We start from the raw sequence: 15,805 nt of genomic DNA, 5'->3' as shown, positions 1-15,805 counted from the left end.
ACCACCTCCTTCATGATGGGGTTCAGTCTTCACTGCTGTTCCACAGTTGGCTTACTACCTTCCTCTAGCAGAATTTTATGCATACAATATGAAGGACTTATCCCCTTGATGTCTGCTATGGTCCATCCTATAGCCGATTTGAATTCTCTCAAAATCCTTAAGAGCTTGTCTTCCTCACTACCTGAAAGGTCAGATGAAATAATAACAGGTAACGTAGATGAATCACCTAAAAAAGCATACCTCAAGTGTTCAGGTAATGGCTTGAGCTCCAAGGTAGGTGCTTCCTCTATTGATGGTTTGAGCTTCCCTTCAGCATTCTTAAGGTCAGAAGTACCAAGAGATTCAAATGGTATGTCCAGCTTTCGCTTCCATGGAGAAGCATTCAGATATTGTAATTGCTCGTTGTTATCTTCATCATCGCTGTCAAAATCCCCCACTAAGGCCTTTTCCAATGCATCAGACATTAGCATGTGATCGAGTTCCGAAGTAACCGCAGTATCAATCACATCCACTTTTAAGCACTCCTCATCTTCTGTAGGGAATTTCATTGCCTTGAATACATTGAAGGTCACATCCTGATCTTGGACCCGCATAGTAAGTTCACCTTTTTGCACATCTATCAAGGTACGGCCAGTAGCCAAGAAAGGCCTTCCCAAGATTATGGGAATCTTCTTATCTTCCTCAAAATCCAGAATAGCAAAATCTGCTGGAAAGAAGAGCTTATCCACCTTGACGAGCACATCCTCAACTATGCCCCTTGGGTAAGTAATGGAACGGTAAGCCAATTGTAGCGACATGTATGTGGGTTTTGGATCAGGCAGATCCAGCTTTTTAAAGATCGACAACGGCATCAGATTAATGCTTGCTCCCAAATCACAAAGGCACTTGTCAAAAGTTAGATTGCCAATGGTGCAAGGAATGGTGAAGCTTCCTGGATCTTTCAGTTTTGGTGGTAACTTTTGCTGCTGAACAGCGCTGCATTCTTCCGTGGGAGCAACGGTTTCAAGGTCATCCAGTTTCACCTTCCTTGCAAGAATAGTCTTCATAAACTTCGCATAACTAGGCATTTGTTCCAGAGCCTCAGCGAAAGGTATATTGATGTGAAGTTTCTTGAACACCTCCAGAAACTTCCCGAACTGTCTATCCAGCTTTTGTTGCTGCAATCTCTTAGGAAAAGGTGGTGGAGGATAGAGCTGTTTCTCCCCTGTATTAGCCTCAGGCAGAGTGTGTTCAACAGTAGTCTTCCTTGGTTCCGCCGCTTTCTCCTTTTGCTTAGATTCTTCTTCTCTAATTTCAGCTTCTACTTCTTTTGCCTTTTCAGCCTCAGCTACTTTTCCAGACCTTAAGGTAATAGCCTTGACTTGCTCTTTAGCTTCCTTCCTGCCTGGTACTTCCGTGTCACTGGGAAGAGTGCCAGGTTGACGATTGAGCACTGCATTGACTAATTGACCGATTTGATTTTCCAAGGTCTTGATAGAAACCGCCTGACTCTTGCACAACAGCTTAAGTTCCTCAAAATCAGCACTAGTAGGTGCAGCTGCACTTCCCTGTTGAGGATATGATTGCCTTGTAGCATACTGCTGTGGTTGCTGGAATCCAGGTGGGTTAAACTGTTTACTCACTCCTTGCTGATATGGTGGCTGAATAGCATTCTGATTATTCCCCCAGCTAAAATTTGGATGATTTCTGTTATTAGGATGATAGGTCGCTGGCACAGACTGCTGTTGTCGCTGATAATTATTCACATACTGCGCAGATTCGTTGACAAGAGAACACTGATCTGTAGCATGAGAACCTGCACAAAGCTCACAAATCATAGCTATTTGATTAACTCCATATGTAGCCAGAGAATCAACCTTCATTGATAGCGCTTGGAGCTGGGCTGCAATAGCGGTGGCTGCATCAACTTCCAGAATACCTGCTACCTTGCCTGACGTCATCCTCTGAGTTGGGTTTTGATGCTCATTTGCAGCCATCGTCTCTATAAGATTATACGCCTCAGTATAGCTTTTAGCCCATAAGGCTCCTCCAGCTGCTGCATCGAGCATGGGCCGAGATTGGGCCCCCAAACCATTATAAAAACCAGTGATCACCATCCAATCCGGCATTCCATGATGTGGACATTTTCTCAACATTTCCTTGTAGCGTTCCCAAGCCTCGCACATAGATTCTGTAGGTTGCTGCGCAAACTGAGTAAGAGCACTCCTCATAGCAGCAGTCTTTGCCATTGGATAAAACTTCACCAGAAACTTTTGCGCAAGATCTTGCCACGTAGTGATGGACCCTGCTGGTTCAGAATGTAACCAGTCTTTAGCCTTATCCCTCAGTGAGAAGGGGAAAAGCCTCAACTTGATAGCCTCATCAGTCACGCCATTATACTTAAAAGTGCTGCAGATCTCGACAAAATTCCTTATGTGCATGTTGGGGTCTTCAGTTGCCGTTCCTCCAAAAGAAACAGAATTCTGCACCATCTGAATAGTGTCCGGCTTGATTTCAAAGGTGTTAGCTTGAATAGCCGGATGAAGGATGCTTGACTGAATGTCATCAATTTTAGGCCGGGAAAAATCCATAAGAGCTGGATCAGCTTGAACAATACGATCTCCCATGTTTACTGGTTCTTTCTGCTCAGTTCCTGAATCCGAATCCTCAAAATCTAACTTCTCCGTAATATCAAAAACTTCATCTGTCTCCTCAGCTGTATCTAAAGTCCTCTTGCGAGCACGAGAACGAGTTTGCATAAACGCTTGCTAAAGTACCTGAAACACAACCGAAAAGAGTAAGTAACTACTACGTCCTAATCACTGAGTCCTAATGACCAATGATGGTAAGTACATAAACTAAACAAATACGCCGAGTCCCCGGCAGCGGCGCCAAAAACTTGTTAGGGCGAAAACACGCACTAATATTCACGCAAGTATACGCGTTCGCAAATAATATAGAATACTTTCTAGTTCGTTCCCTCAGAGACTCAGATTAAATTATTGTCTAATTAAACTCACTCACCAATGTATGATTACTTCTCAATGTTAAGATAATAACACTTAAAATTGTTGATTAAATATTAACTATAATTAACTACTTAATTAACCACTTAACTAACACTTCAATTTATCAATAATAAAACACTCATGAGATCACAACTTCATTATTACTTCCTTCTATAGCCATTGTTATAGCATGTGACAGTGATGATATTAATCGAATAACACGAAACTGATAAAAGCCAACTTTCATTTTACTAATACCATTCTACCAAGCATCCACAATTAAGATAGAAGTTGAATAGTCATCAATTATGTTGAGTTCCTATATGTCTACAGAAATTGACAACACAACGATTTAAGCACAAGTTATTCCTTTTGATTACATAGGGCAAATAAAACTGTTAGAGTTACCCACTAATCACGCACAACGTACATGAAACTATGCTAGCATGGCAAGTTCTAAATCTCAAGATCCACCGTCGCTTCACAAGAGATTAACACCCTATCTTATATGTTCGCGACGCACATAAGACGAATACGCACAACCAATACTAGATATCATACAATCATCTCACACTAAAGTATTAAATAATTAACTAAAGAATTCCATAATAAATCCGTTGCAACCCCATGATCACAATTAGCCCATAATAGAACTTATCGCCATCATGGGTTCATATGAAATCATGACAAACAAACACAAGAAAATAATAACTAAACCAATTATATTAAAACAGAGTACGTCACAAGAGTAAATAAGTCAAAGCAAGAAAACTAGCATCCAACGTTACAACGAAACAAGAATCACAAGAATATATGCTTCCTCTTCGTTGCAGTGTGCTAAATCGGTCTTCTTCCTTATCTCCTTCGCTTCTTGCGTAAAACACAATCTAAAACATAATCCCCTTAATACTCTCCATGAAAACGTCTCAAATCTACCTATATAATAGTCCCATAAAACTCAGATTACATAGAAGTTGGAAGCCAAACAGAAGTAGAAGTCTAAAATAATTTATCTTTTTCTCCGACCCTGCGCGGCCGCTCAGCATAGCTGCGCGGGCGCGCAGGTTGCTGCGCGGCCGCTCAGCATTTCTGCGCGGGCGCGCAGGCCTCTACTGGAAAAAATCCAGGTTTGCTCCGTTTCTTCGCCGTAATCTGCCCATTCCTTTCCTCTCGCAATGGTGAACACATGCCAAGGCTTATTCTTGATGATTCCTCCCCCGAAATGCAACTAATACCCTGAAATGCATAAACACTAGAAAAACGCATCAAATACACAAAATACTTGATTTCAAGACACCAATTTAAGCCATTTTAAGACGTTCTAAGTGGTATAAAATGTCACTTATCAGGAGGCTGCTAGAACAATGCTGCAAGATGCCAAATTGCTAACTAGTTTTTGGGAAGAAGCTGTCAGAACTGTATGTTACACTCAAAATAGATATCTCATTAACAAGAATCTTGGCAAATCACCCTACTCAATCTTATCTAAAAGAAAGCATACTATGAAACATCTTCATGTGTTTGGAAGCAAGTGTTATGTTTTGAAAGATAACTCTGAATATGTGGGAAAATTTGACTCTAAAGTTTTTGAAGCAATTTTTCTGGGATATCCATTGGAGAAAACTGCCTACAAAGTCTATGTGCTTGAACAAAAGAAAATTATGGAGAGCACGGATGTAACTTTCGATGATGACAAGTGTCCAGGATTGGAATGCCTTGATGAAAATGAAGTTGAGGCCCTGAAATTTGAAAATCTCAAAATTGATAGTAATTCTGAGTATGAAGCCGAAATCAACACAGATCACAGAATAGATGAAGAGTCAACTGAGCAAGTGAATCATGAGGATAAAAGCTCATCTCAAACACCTGAATTTGATAGCACAAGCTCATGGGGAGAAAAAGAAGAAGATTCTGCAAGTCATGCCAATGGTGACGAAAATGCAGAAAACTCAAGTCAACAAACTCACACCAGAAAATGGGATAGGAGTCACACAAGAGAAGCAATTATTGGTGATCCAACTGTTGGAGTGAGGACTAGAAGTGCAACTACAAATGAATGTCTTCATGCATATTTTCTTTCACAAGTTGAGCCTAAGAAAATTGAGGAAGCTCTACTTGATCCTGATTGGATATATGTTATGCAAGAGGATCTAAATCAGTTTGAAAAAAAATAAAGTTTGGGAGTTGTTTCCTGCACCAAAGAACATAAGTGTAATTGGCACAAAGTGGGTGTTCAGGAACAAAATGGATGAAAATGGGATTGTCACCAGAAACAAAGTGAGGTTGGTTGCAAAAGGCTACTCATAGGAGGAAGAAATTGATTATGATGAAACTTTTGCTCCAGTTGCTAGACTTGAAGCAATAAGGATCTCTCTTACATTTGTTTCACACTCAAACTTTAAGGTGTATCAAATGGATGTGAATATTGCATTCCTTAATGGTGAATTGAAAGAAGAAGTTTACGTGCAACAACCACCTGGCTTTGAAGATCCAGAATTTCCAAACTTTGTATACAAGCTACTCAAGGCTCTCTATGGATTAAAGAAAGCACCTAGAGCTTGGTATGACATACTGCCAGAATTTTTTCTTAAACATGGATTCACTAGAGGTATAATTGACAAGACTCCCTTCTACAAGCAGCATGGTGCTGATATGATCCTAGTACAGATCTATGTGGATGATATCATCTTTGGTTCTACTAATTAGAAGCTATGTCAAAGATTCTCAAAACTCATGCAGAGTGAATATGAAATGAGTATGATGGGAGAATTAAGTTACTTACTTGGACATCAAGTCAGTCAAAGAAGTGATGGGATCTTCATCAGCCAAACTAAGTATATCAAGGATTTATTGAAGAAGTTTGGCATGGTTGATTATTCACCTGCATCTACACCTATGTCTATAGTTACCAAGTTGGATGAAGATAAGAAAGGAAAAAATATAGACATTTCAGGTAATGGAGGAATGATTGGATCTTTTTTGTATTTAACTGCTAGTAGACCAGACATTATGTTTGTAACATGTTTGTGTGCAATATTTCAAGCCAATCCAAAGGAATCATATTTGATGGCTGTGAAGAGATTTTTCATATACTTAAAGGGGACTCCAAACTTGGGATTATGGTATCCTAAGGGAACAGGTTTTAAAGCTGTTGGATACACATATGCAGATTTTGCTGGATGCAGGCTTGACGGAAAGAGCACTAATGGAAGCTGCTAGTTTCTTGGATAAAGACTTCTATCCTGGTATAGCAAGAAATAACAACATGTGTCAACTTCCACAGCTGAGGCTGAATACATAGCTGCTGGAAGTTGTTGTGCTCAACTGCTTTGGATTAGAAATCAGCTAATCGACTATGGCCTAGTGTTACATAAAATTCCAATTATGTATGACAATACTAGGGCTATATCTATCGTGGCCAATCCAGTTAATCATTCTAGAACAAAACACATTGATGTAAGGTACCATTTTATTAGAGAAGATGCTGCAAATGGTACCATTGAGCTTATTTTTGTTCCAACAGAAAAATAATTTCGCTGATATTTTTACTAAACCTTTAGATGAAGCAACTTTCACTAGACTTGTAGGTGAAATTGGAATGCTAAATTCTTCACCCTAAAGGCAAGAACTCAACTAATATTTTGCAGCATATTGATTTCTAATAGATCAAAATTAATTTGATTTAATTGGAAATTAACTGAAATGTGAGGTATAAATATTTCAGAAATCTCTACATATTTATTTTTCAAAATTCAAAATTTAGCTTGGAATTTTTCAATTCTGAGAAAACTGTCTAAATGTTGATTTACATTTTCAATGTGTAAAATTAGCACAAGGCAGAATAAAAAAGATCAAAAGTATATAGAGAACTGAGTTCTCGATAAGTCTAATTGACTTCTCGACAAGCCATTTTAAGACTTCTCTAGTGAGTTCTCGATAAGTCATTTTTCTGACTTCTCGAAGGACTTCTCGACAAGCTTTATTATAACTTATCGATAAGTCATTGTAGAGTTCTCTATAAGTGTTAACTCATAGAGTTCTCTACAAGTATAAACTTTAGACTTATCAATAACTCAGAACTGAGATAATTTAATTTAATAAATTATTTTGGTAAAATACTTTTGACAAATCAGTCTGATTTTATTTTGATTCATTCAAATAAAAATTAGAAACAATTCAGTCCATTCAGGACAAACTGGGTATTTATTTGACATCTTGACAAGTCATTTTCTAGTTCTCGATAAGAGTCAGGAAAATTACATATCGATATGTATCTATTCTCTCAATATGACTTCTCGATAAGCAAATTCCAAATGTCTATTTTTAGTTCTCGATAAGTCATTTACCTTTTACTATAAATACTCAGACATCTCGACATACACCTCTTTACGCTTTTGAGATCTCTAAGTGACCTAATTTTTCCAAATCCAAACATTTTTCTCTCATTTCAAGCTCTTTCTCTCTAATTTGTCTTACCCATTCAAATTCAAACTATTCCAATGGCATCAAACACAATTACACCTTTCATTCCCAAGAAGAGCACCAATTATCTGGCTTTTACTAATGCCAATCAAGTTCTTGACAGTTTCAAGAGTTTTGTGAAGTTTCTTTCTGAAACTTACTTTGGAGGCGCTCTAACAACAAATCCAGTCCTGTACTTGGATGTTCTAGGGGATTTTTGGAACACGGTTGTGGTAAGGACTGTGGTGCATGAAAACCATGATGTATCTATTGTGGTTGATTGCTCCATTAGAGGCTAATAAGTGGAATTTTTGGAAGATGATGTCAATGTAGCTTTGGGCATCCCAACTAAAAATTTGGTGGAGGCTCCAACACAGGATGAGCTAGCTGAGTTCATGGACTTCATCAACTATAATGAAAGAATCAACCTGACTAGTCTGAACAAGAAGTTTCTCAAGAGGGAATGATCTTTCTTGTTTGACTCTATTGTGATGGACTTCACTTGCAGAAAGACAGGATATGACAACATCTCTAGTGTTGTCCAGAAGCTGGTATTCTCAATGGCCCACAACAGACACCTCAATGTAGGTCATCTCATTGTGGGGGAACTAAGCACCAGGCTCATAATGCCTTTGACAACAAGAGGTAAAGAAATTTTTCTTCCCAGATTTATAATGTCTGCTTTAAATCATAAAGTGCATGACATTCATATGCTTAATGGTATAGAAAAAACTAAAATAGGCAATTGTAAGCAAGTGTCCAAAGTTTTGTTTGGTTCACTTACTACTAAAAAATAATGTACATGTAAGTCTTAAAATAATTCCATTTATGATAGAGAGATTTAGGACTTACCCTTACCATATGCCTGGCATGAGGTCTAATATTGAATCTAGTACAATAATGGCTCCTGTACCTGTAGAAGTACAAACACAGGAACACCAACAGGGGCCTTCCCAAACTAAGACCCTTCCTTCTGTACCATTAGAAGCTAGGAAACCAACCACTTCATCCTCTCAAAAGGCTGAAATGAATAAAAAGAAGAGGAAGCAGGCACCCTTGAAAGTAGTTACTGAGAGTGGTGAGGATAATACAGAACTTGAGTCTCACCTGGTCAGAAAACCAAAGAAGGACAAACAAACTGAGTTGACCATTCAAACCACCTCTGCACCATCCCAAAAGGATGCAGTTGTAAAACAAGGAACTAAACAGACTCTAGAGGTATTCTCTCAACATGGTGTCTCTATTGAACAAAGCATCCTCCCAAATGCATCTTGTAAAGAGTCTGCACCAACGCTTGAAAAAATTCAAGTGTATGAAAGAAGAAATAAGGATGGCACACACAAAGAGAGCACATCTTTTGAAGCTCCCTCTTCTAACACTCAACTATGAAATTCAATATCTAATTTCTCAAATTTCTTCTTCATTTAATCAAACTCTTGAATCTAATTTTCAAGAGTTGCCAACATCAAGTGACATGGTTCAAGAAACTATGCTCACCACCCAGGAACCAAATTTAGTTGGTGAAAGGCTACATGTTGGGGTAGACCTTGATGACACCAACACAAATATAGGGGTTTCATCAATTGTGGTAGTTTCCAATGCACCTTCATGTGCAAATCAACCTTCACAGGTTGTAAGGTTTGAGGGTAGTACTCTTGAGGGGGAGCTATCTCAATCCTCTCCAATTCAATTGGAGGTTCCTATTGGAGGAACAACTCTCTCAAAATCCTAGCTGAAACTGCTCTCATAATTGAAGCTAGGAGTTCAATTTCCAATGATCCTGCTATGGGGGAGGCAAGAACATCACATTCAAGTGAAAGTGTTTTAAAAGAAACACGAGGGTTTGAGACTATAGTACATGACGGTAACCTAGTTAACTCTCTCCAATTCAAATGGAGGTTCCCACCACAAGTGGAGAACAAGTCATAACCGTAGTTCAACCTGTGAGTCAAACTGTGACAACTGTCACAGGTGGTTCTATTGAAGTTCTACCCTCCACTTCACAACCTACAGATATTCCTTCAACATCCAACCCTTCATAACAACCATCTCACCCAATCTAACAGTGGTTACAAAATGCTCAATCTCAATCAAACACAGTGGATAACCTTCTGGTTGATCAACTCTCAGGCTTTGCAAACATCACACAACACCTGCTCACTATAGATATGTCAAATCAAGACTATCAGACAATTCTGTTACCTATAATGAAGATGTTGAAAAACAAAAGTAGAAAATAGTGAATGAAGCTGAGCTGGATGAAAATGTGGATGCTTGAATTTCTAAGGACTTCACCTTGGAGATGGATGAGGTCTTGGCAAGGTTCAGAAAGGAATATATCACCATATTGGGGAGTAATGTCAAGATCCTCACTCCACCGGATGTGTATGATGTAATCAATGAAGTCTACAAGGCTCAAATCAAGGCTTTTCACCTCTTTGGTAAAGCACTGCATGTGACTTTGACTGGTCATCAAGATAAAATCAAAAAATTGGTGAGAGAGAAGCTGGATGAAATTATCCCTTCACAAGTTGAGATCAAATCCAAATTCAAAAACTTTGCAGAACAGATGGCAATGTTTGATCTAACTATAGTGGATATAAATATAAAAAATCTAAGGCAATCCTTTGTGGCTTTGCATGAGGTGGTTCAACATCACATTTCAAGTACAAATTACACCAGACTCAAGTTGAATCAACGTCATCAAAGTAAATATGAGTCATCTGCTCTTCTGATGGAAGGCATCAAGGAAGCTGTTCAAGTAACATTTGGTACTTCAATATCTTCAGGCTCTCAACAACCCATATCAACCTCAACCAACATGCAAATCTAGGCTCTTCAATCTCAAGGCTCTACCTTGCACTCAACCAATGAGTCTGTAATAACTCAAGTATCACAACTCACAATCATGGTTCAAAATTAACAAGATGATATTCAAACCTTGGTGGACTCCCATAAGTATCTTCAAATGCAAAATTCTGTATCTTTGGGAGCCATAATGGGTGCATTCAACATTCCACTTCCTGCACTTCCAGAAGCTGTGAGGCTTAAAATCCCTACACCCCTTATCCTGCCTGCTAACAAGCCTAAGGGGAAGATTGAGGCTAGGCTACTAAGATCATCCCAAACATCTACATTTGTTCAAGCTGCTGATAAAGCAAAATCTCAAGAAGTTGATGTTGGAATGGAGAGGCTTATAAAAGTAGCCGAGGGACCTAGTCTGAGCAAGGAATTTAAAGATTTGCTAAAGGCTCTGAGTGCTTCTTTTTTTAACAACAACTTCATCACCTACAAGTGGGCTTTGAATAAGACCATAAACTTCATAAGTATGATTTTGGTAACCAGGGGTAATTTTCAGGAAAAGAGAGTTGTGATAAACATCAATGACTCAGGTGCAGACAGATGCATGTAGGTGTCCCTTAAATTTTTTACATCAAGAATGACATATGAATTGGATATCTTCATTGAAAAATTCAATAGAGTAATCAATGAAGATACTCTCTTGCTTAAGGAATTACAAAAAGCTCAAGAAACTGCTTTTCCAGAAGCATATCTCTACCCAAGCAAGGGATTGGCATACACCTGTCCAACCACCAAGGAACTCAAGAACTTTCTTGTTCCCAGAAATTGTGTCATGGCACACTAAAAGCTTATAATGACTTTGGAAACTGGATTGAAGACCAAAAGGAACAAGACTAATGAAGATATAGAGATGATAAGGATTTTAGGGAGATATTTGAGAGATCCTGAAGCCAAGTTTCCCAAAACACAATTCAATAAGGATGACTTGGATGATTATGAGAAGAAGAGAGATGATAAAAAACCTTCTGGCTCAAATCCAATCCAATCTTCTAGAGCAACTGGTAGCAAAGAAAAGAAGCAAGATGAGAAGAAGGGAGATGATAAGAAAAGAGGTGATGAGAGAAGAAGGAAAAAGAAGGAGGATGACTCGGGAACCAAGAAAAATGTCCATTCAATTCAAATCCAACATGATCAAACCACTAAACCTACTAGCTCAAACATCAATCTATCTTTGACCTCTAAGCCCAAGTTTTTGTACAAACCAATTGCAAACACCCTACTCAAAATACCAATCACATCCAGCAAATCCACCTTAAAAAAATCACAAAACTACCCTCATTCAAGCCACCAGTAAAAACTCATTACAAATATGTTGGAAGAAGACCAAAGAAATTGCAAGTTACTGAAAGGGCCATCTAGAACTATTTTGATCAATCCGACTTTCTGCCACTAAATTGGTGTATCACATATGATGAGTACTTTCAACAGTTGGCTGAAGAAATAGTCAGAGTTTGGGTTGTATCATATACAGAAATCGGGATATATTATGATGATGGTACCTTCACTGTACTTGGAAACAACTTAATGGACAAACTTTCAACAACAGAATTCAAAAGAGTGATTAGCTTGATGAAGGATAAGGATACTATTACAAGGGCTTGGAAGGCTGTATTACGTGTATGGGTGAGAGAAAGGGATGAAAGAAATGCAAGAGCAAAGGCTGAAAAGGAAGAAAAAGATAAAAAAAAAAGGAGAAGAACTTGCAAGACTTGAACAAAGATCAAATGAGCTCAAGGAAAAGGGGTTGAGCAGACTTTCTAAGGATGGACAATTTCTAAATATAAAGGTTGACATATTTTCAAGATTTAGAGCTGGTTACATGAATGGTTATTCATTAGATGAGTGGCTCAAGCTTATGGAAGCTCTAAGAGGTACTTAAATTATAGAAGAACTTCATGTGCTAGTAAATCTTAAGGACCTTATTAGAAATGAGCCAGGCTATGAGGATTTCATGTAATGAATGTACCTATAAAACTCATATAATCAATTAATGTATAAAAGTTGTACTTGTATCTCTGTCAATTTTTATGTAATCTTTATTGTTTCATTATATCTTGGGGCTAGTCTTGTTACCAGGCATGAATTTGAGATAAACAATCTTCTCACAAATTGGGGGAGATTGTTGTGCAAGATATGCCTGTATCATAACAAGACTAAGTCAAATTGACAACCCTAAGAATTAGTTGTATGATAATCTAAATTTGTATTTTGTATTGTATTACTTGAGTATGTAAAAATGTAAAAAATTAGACTGGAGTATATTTCTGTACACAGTCTCAAGTCTAAGAATAAACTCTGGAAGAAGATCAAGAAGATCATACTTCAGAGAAATTGTGAAGAAGATTGGAGTTGAATAAATCCGTTTTAGGAAAAATATTCTAAGTCAAGATATCCACAAGTCACAGATCAAGTCATATAAAGAAGTCATTCGAGAATTTCAGAATGACTTATCAAAAAGTCCAAAACAACTTATAGAGAAGTCTCAGAGATATCGACAAGCCAAACGAAGATATGAAAATTGGAGATATCGACAAGTCAAATTATCATTAGAGATCTCTGAGATATCGACAAGTCAAAATGCTTATAGAGATCTCAGAGATAGCGACAAGTCATTTATGCATTAGAGAACTCAGAGATATTGACAAGTCAAAATGAAGATATGAAGATTGGAGATATCGACAAGTCAATTTTCTCATTTTCGATATCAGAGATATCGAAAAGTTAAAATGCCTATAGAGATCTCAGAGATATCGACAAGTCATTTCTACATGCAGAAGTTTGGAGACCTCGACAAGTCAAGTTCACTTATAGAGAACTTAGAGACATCGACAAGTCAAAACACTTGTAAAGAACTAAAGATCTCGATAAGCCATTATACTTATCGAGATGTCATTTCTCTATACAATAAACTGGAGATCTCGACATGAATCTCAAAGTACAGAATGCAGACAAGTTAAAAATTCAAGTCAATCAACAAATGGTCAAATCACTTAGATTGAAAAGTCTACAAAAGCAGTTTGAAGAGTACAAGATCAAAGGCCAAGATTAACAGACAAAGAAAAGTCAAAGATCCACAGGATTTGCAAAGATACTGTTAGGAATATATGTGCATTAGTTTGATGATATGTTTAACAAAACACTTAAGTAGAAATTTAGTGTCTGTAGCCTCAACGGATAAGACCACTTTGGCTATCCGTTGATGGTGTAGCTTTACTTAGAAATAAGTCTAGTATTGTAGCATATTTCAGTCTCTGTATTTAAAATTGTAATTCTTAGAAGTTGAGAGAAACTATGAGTCATGTTGACTACTAGATGATATGCAGATAGGAAGGCCAATTGTAAATATTTCATGCCTTGTAATTTTGTATAAATGAAGTGGTATCAACGGATGACTTAAAGACCTTCAACGGATGAGAAGCTAAGCTTCAACGGATGTCTCTAAAGCTTCAACGGATAACATCCTTCAACGGATGAGAGCATCAACGGATGAAAGCTTCAACGGATAACATCCTTCAACGGATGAAGTCATCAACGGATGAAAGCTTCAACGGATGTTCTGCTAATTAGCCGTTGATAAGTGGTAGTTGTACCTACAAACAGAGGCACGTAGGTTGACAGAGAAAATCTGAGATGTGGTAGCCGAATTTCAGGATCAACAGAAAAAGCAGCCGTTCTTCTTTAGTACAAAGTTGCAATAGTCAACAAAGTACTTGAGTGAACAGGAAAAGAAGCAAGTGAAGAACTTATTTTACTATTGTAATTTTATATTGTTTTTCACTTGTACACTTGGTAATATATAAACCAAGAAGAAGCTAGTAATTAGAGAGAGATTTTCCAGAGCTGTTAAGAAATATCTTGAGAGAAAATTCATCTAGTTTGTACTAGGATGCAGCTGTGATCAACATTGTTGAACACAGATTTTCTAATATACCATCTCTGGTGGAACAACAAATCCACCAGAAAAGTTTTTAAAGTTTGTTGTGTTCTTTACATTTTGTGTTTGAATATATATCTGTCTGCATTAGCTCAAAGCAATTCATACACTTGTTCATCTAGAACACACTGCTTTAATAAACTTCTCAAAACTTGAAAAAGTTTTGAGATTTACATTCAACCCCCCCCCCCCCCTTCTGTAAATCTCATTGTTAGTCCTCTAGGAATAACAATTGGTATCAGAGCAAGCTCTTGACACACAAAGAGTTTAAAGATCTTGGAATCTAACAAAGATGAGTAAGAAGGATATTGGAGTAAAGATCCCAGTTCTTGACAAAGACAGTTATCACCACTGGAAGGTGAAAATGCACCTTCATCTACTCTCCCAAGATGAAGGTTATGTAAACTGCATTGAGAATGGTCCTCACATTCCCCACAAAGTAGCCACAGTTGCTACGGCCACAATTGCTGTTGGTCAATCCATTCCAAAACCTAGAGCAGAATGGACAATGGAAGACACAGAAGAAGTCCACAAGGATAAGAAGGCTATGAACATTTTGTTTAATGGTCTTGACAAGGATATGTTTGATAATGTGATAAATTGTTCAACTGCCAAAGAGGTTTGGGACACAGTTCAGCTGCTGTGTGAAGGTACAGAACAAGTAAAAGAGAACAAAATGCAGCTTCTCATTCAACAGTATGAGTACTTTCATTTTGAAGAGAATGAATCTTTAAATGACACATTCAATAGATTCCAAAAACTGTTGAATGGACTGAAGCTGTATGGTAGAGTGTACCAGGTGAAGGATTCAAATCTTAAATTTTTGAGATCCTTACCAAAGGAATGGAAACCCATGACTGTTTCCTTAAGAAACTCTCAGGATTATAAGGACTTTACTCTTGAAAGATTATATGGAATCTTGAAGACTTATGAACTAGAGTTGGAACAGGATGAGGTATTGGAGAGGGGGAGAAAGAAAGGAGGTTCAGTTGCATTGGTAGCTGAAAATGAGAAAGAATGCAGAAAAGAAACTGTGAGATCTACATCAAGCTCCAAAGATGGTGTAAGAAATCCAGAATCAGACAAGGGTAAAGGGCAAGTTGCTGAAAATGAAGACAACTCCAGTCAAGATGACTCTGATGGTATTGATGAGCATCTTGCATTTCTGTCCAGGAGATTTGCAAAGATGAAGTTCAGGAAAAACACTAGAGCCACTAAACCCTATAAGAACATGGTGGACAAATCCAAGTTCAAGTGTTTTAATTGTGGTATAAGTGGACACTTTGCAAGTGAGTGCAGAAAGCCAACCTCTGAAAAGAAGAAATTTGAACAAGTAGATTACAAAAAGAAATATTTTGATCTACTCAAACAGAAGGAAAGGGCTTTCATTACTCAAGAAAAGGACTGGGCAGCTGATGGAGATGAAGAGGATGAAGATGTGGATTATGTCAACCTTGCTCTCATGGCTGATTCTGAAGAAAACGAAGTTAGTTCATCAAGCAATCAGGTAATCACTACTGATTTAACACAGCTTACTAAAGAAGAGTGCAATGATGCTTTC

The 15,805-nt window shown here is 37.8% G+C and overlaps 1 non-coding gene across 1 annotated transcript; it reads left to right on the top strand.

Moving 5' to 3' along the window:
- The first annotated feature begins 2,106 nt into the window (after positions 1–2,106).
- On the top strand, positions 2,107–2,213 carry LOC141700852 (small nucleolar RNA R71). The gene has a single exon (XR_012566549.1). It is a non-coding gene; the product is annotated as a small nucleolar RNA R71 (small nucleolar RNA).
- The last annotated feature ends 13,592 nt before the right edge of the window (positions 2,214–15,805 follow it).

The sequence above is a fragment of the Apium graveolens genome, unplaced genomic scaffold, assembly GCF_009905375.1.
Source record: "Apium graveolens cultivar Ventura unplaced genomic scaffold, ASM990537v1 ctg2981, whole genome shotgun sequence".
NCBI lineage: Eukaryota > Viridiplantae > Streptophyta > Magnoliopsida > Apiales > Apiaceae > Apium > Apium graveolens.
This window is presented reverse-complemented; position numbering and strand designations above follow the sequence as displayed.